This window comes from Rhinopithecus bieti, unplaced genomic scaffold (genome assembly GCF_001698545.2).
Source record: "Rhinopithecus bieti isolate Rb0 unplaced genomic scaffold, ASM169854v2 scaffold_27185, whole genome shotgun sequence".
Taxonomy (NCBI): Eukaryota; Metazoa; Chordata; class Mammalia; order Primates; family Cercopithecidae; genus Rhinopithecus; species Rhinopithecus bieti.
The window spans coordinates 657,837-662,277 of NW_016812512.1; positions in this window are offsets into that span (position 1 = coordinate 657,837).

The following is a 4,441-nucleotide window of genomic DNA, read 5'->3' on the forward strand; positions in this document are numbered from 1 at the left end:
TATGTGCAATGGCGGTCATGAATTAATATTTGTAGTAGTAAAATCTTCAAAGTAATATATATATTCAACAGAAAGAATAAACACAATTGAAGGGAGGCTGAGTTGGGCAGATCACCTGAGGTCGGGAGTTCAAGACCAGACTGACCAACATGGAAAATCCAAGTCTCTACTAAAAATACAAAATTAGCCCAGCATGGTGGTGCATGCATGTAATTCCAGCTACTCAGGAGGCTGACGCAGGAAAATCGCTTGAACCCGGGAAGCAGAGGTTGCTGTGAGTCAAGATCGTGCCATTGCACTCCAGCCTGGGTAACAGGAGTGAAACTCTATCTCAAAAAAAAATTTTTTCAAAATCAGATGCTCCAGCTATTTTGCTGTTTCCCACAGCCTTTTACAGAGCTTTGAACATAGTAGATACTATGAGACTATTTACCATCATAAATTAAAATGATCATAAATTATCATTTGTTTATTACCTAAGTATTTAATTTTCTAGTATGATTTTGACTCTTTCTGGATAATTTCTTCCATTATCTAATGTACTTCAGTGTTGAAGGCCCCAGTATCAGACTAAAAGAGATGGCCTTTATCACACACACACACATACACACAAACATACACGTACACTTTGTACACAACACTCTTTACACTAAATGGGCAATTGCTACTGTAGAGGAATCGTGAAAGGCTGCTTTCTTAGGTTAACTGAGAGCTTCCAAACTTGATGCAGTGTCTAGTTAGCTCCCTATTCCAGGATGTTCACATTAGGGACAGTAACTTTGGCAAATTTCAGCATGCTGTATGAAGTGGTGAGAAAATAGATGAGGCTTGAAATTAACCATGCCAGGAAAAATAATGAAAATATTAGAGCTTAAAAGTATTGCCTGATAAAGGTATTATAAGCCTATGAACCAGCTGAAGGTGTGCCTGGCTTTGAGTGATGCCTGCCTGTATCCTGCCTTCTTGATAGCCAATGGCCTTGTCCAGCTGAGCTAACAAATTCCCAATTCCACACTTCGCAATCTCAGTGCACTTGCTGAACACCATTTCCCTTGTTTAATGACAATATACGTCATTGTATGACTTTTGTGGGAGATGGTTCAACCTGCTGTAAATAAGCAACTTTAATACATCTGCTTGCATAAAGCATTGAAATCATGCTTTAGGTCTAGTTCACAAATGAGGAGTCCTAGAATTAGATGTACGTTTTATCACAAGAAATATGTTGATGACTCCATGGACAGCTAGCTACGATTCAATGAGACAAAACCTCTCAGGTTATGTCACTAGAAGTCGAGAATGTTGATTAGCTCCTAAGGCTGTGTTTCTTTCCTTTTCATTTTGAGAGATAGCCATAGTGAAGGAAACTCAGGAAAAGCACAAATATTACATTTTCATTTTGTTATGATTTTCCTTTCATTCCTGTTTCATTTTATATAGTATAAAAATAAATAGTTCTGCTGACAGAATCAATTTTTATTATTTTCATTCATACTTTTGGTAAAACTCATGAAAACACCAGACTATATTCTTTAGATTTCATTCAAATAAGTTTTCTTAGTTGTTCTTCGTTTCCTCTTTTGCTTTCCAACTTTGTTGACAAAGTCTATTCCATCAGAACTGAAAACATGCCATTCAACACCTGGGTCCCTTCTTATCTGTGCCTAGCCTTATGAGAGAAATTTTAAACTAAATAACATGAAATAGCATTTAAATATGTGAGGTTAGCTGTCATACTAAATTTTACACATTCTACAGATGAAAAGTGAGTTTTTGTAGCTTAACCTCCAAAGCAAGAGCAGCTGGAACTGGCGGTATTTTCTTTCTAATAAAGATAAAATCCAATTATAAACAACTCTAGAGAACATCTGAGTTGTTCCATTTCAGTGGAATTTTACTAAAGTAATACAAGTCTATAAATCACATTCTAGTCTGCACTCATAGAATATGGAAGTGAGTAGGGTCCAGTCTCTCTATAGTGAATTAATACTTGGAACAAGAAAGCAAGCATCCAACACACACACTACTTTTTTTTTTTCCTCTGACCTTTACTTTCTTGACTGATATTTTGTGAGTGATGTAGACTGCTTACAATTTAGACTGTTGGGATATTCAGAGTTTAGGTTGGTGAAATCTGGTGGAAAGGAACTGGGTGGAGGTTGCAGAGGAAATTAAGAACAAAGGGCTTAACTGCAAGAGACCAATATCCTTATTCTTTCCACTAAGTAGTAAACTACTGAATGAAGCAATTTGGTAAGAACAGGGACTATCATTTAGAAAGGAAATCAGATAACACCCAGACTATTCTTTGCAAGAAGACAATGTAATTAGTTTAACAAAATGCTGCTGTTTTCATGGGCAGTCAGCCAGGATGTAGGTCTCATTTGGCTGCATAAAAAGGGTTTTGTGCTGACATTGTGGACTGAGATTTACCTGTAGTTTCTCTAGTCTTGCCTGAAAAACAACACCTTCTTATCTGCCCAGGGCCTTAAAAACAAAGGATGCAAGTTCTTTATCAAATATATTTACTTGCCTATTAGTATCATTTGTGCGGAAGCACAATTCATTTTCACCACTTTATTGCACAGTCAGAGAGAAAGAAGGTTGAGATGGAGGAGGTGTCTGCTCTATGCTTCTATTACCAATTTATTCATACCTCTATCACAACACTTTCCATGTTATGTTATAATGACTTCACGTCTCCAAAATGTTGTGCACCTTGAGAATTGTGCCTAGCATAAGATCTCACTATATGGTTATTTGTTAAGGGAGAAGATCTTTATGTCTTTACACATGTCAGTTCTGTTGCCATATGCTGCTCATGTTGTCAAGCAGAACAGCCTGAATGCATTTGCTTAAAACAGAATTTGTGAAGTTTCTTGAGAGGAACGGACACCGGGGGTTTTGGATGCAGTTTTGCTTTTTAATTTAAAAAAACCCCACGTACTAAACAAGCCACTATTAAATACCTGCCAGGTTATCTTCCTGCATAACTCTCTTAGAGCCCATAAAACTCTATGAGGTAAAGATGATTGTGTCCATCTTAGGAATAGGAAAATTGAGGTTCAGGGAATTGTGCAGCTTGTTTAATGTTTGTCTATTGGTAAGCAGCCACGTCAGGACTAATACTAGAAGGCTTAGTCGGGAGGGGAGGGTAAAGAGAGAAAATGTACTGGGTACATTCTCCAGTATGGTGACTTTTCATTATGTTTCACGTAGAATATCAACAGGAAGCTTCTTAGGCCTGTGGACAAGGAGTTTCAGCAAGCGATACGAAATAAACTCTTGAAAAATCAAGTCTAGAAGGTCTGAAAAATTGATGTGAGTATGGTGCCTTTTTGTTGTTGTTTTAACTTGCTTGATCATTCATCAACTAGAGACTCGACCTCTCTCTCAGGCTTGCTCCCTAGTATAGTATCAGATTAGAACCCACATCATTCCATGACAAAATCCCTGCTCTGATGGACTGAATCATATTGCCTTCGCACATCCCCATTCTGACTGAGGTGTGTCCTTAGGATCTACCTTTTGTCTCAGTCATCACATCATCTGAAGGCTGAAAATGGGAAGAAAGAGTGGATATCAGTTTCCTTCCTCCCTACATAAGTTTTGAGAAGTGTGGTGGACTGAATAATGTCTTCCCAAAGACGTCTACACTCTGACCCATGGACTTGTGATTAGTTTACCTTTTACAGCAAAAGATAATTTTCAGAGGTGATCAAGGCAATGATCTTGAGATAGAAGAATTATTCTGAATTATCCCAGTGTACCAGATAATAATCAGTAGGGTTCTTATAAGAGGCAGGCAGTAAGGCTAGAGTCACTAAAAGAGATGTGATCATGTTAGGTTGCTGGCTTTAAAGACAGAGGAAGGGGCCCTGAGTTAAAGAATGAAGGTCGCCTTTAGAGCCTGGCAAAAGCGAGGAAACAGTATCTCAGTGCATTTGTGCTGCTATAACAGGATACTTGAGACTGGGTAATATAGGAAGAATAGAAATGTATGTGTTCACAGTTCTAGAGACTGAAAAGTCCAAGATCAAGGCATTGGGTGAGGATCTCCTTGTTGTATCTTCATATGGCAGAAAGGAAAAGGACAAATGAGGCCTGACCTTGTGTCCTCACAAGGTAGAAGAGCGGAAGACAGCAAAACTAGCTGAACTCTGTGTAACCCACTTTTAAAAAGACCTTAATCCAATTAACAAAGGAGGAGCCATGATGGCCTAATTGCCTCCTAAAAGCCCTGCATCTTAATACAATTGATCTTTGAACAACGCAAAGCTTAGAGGCACTAACCCCCTGCACAGTAAAAAATCTAGGTATAACTTTTGACTCCCCTAAAACTTTGCTACAAATAGTCTACTGTCTGGATAACATAAACAGATTAACATATATTTTGTGTGTTATATGAATTGTATACTATATTCTTATAATAAAGAAGGCT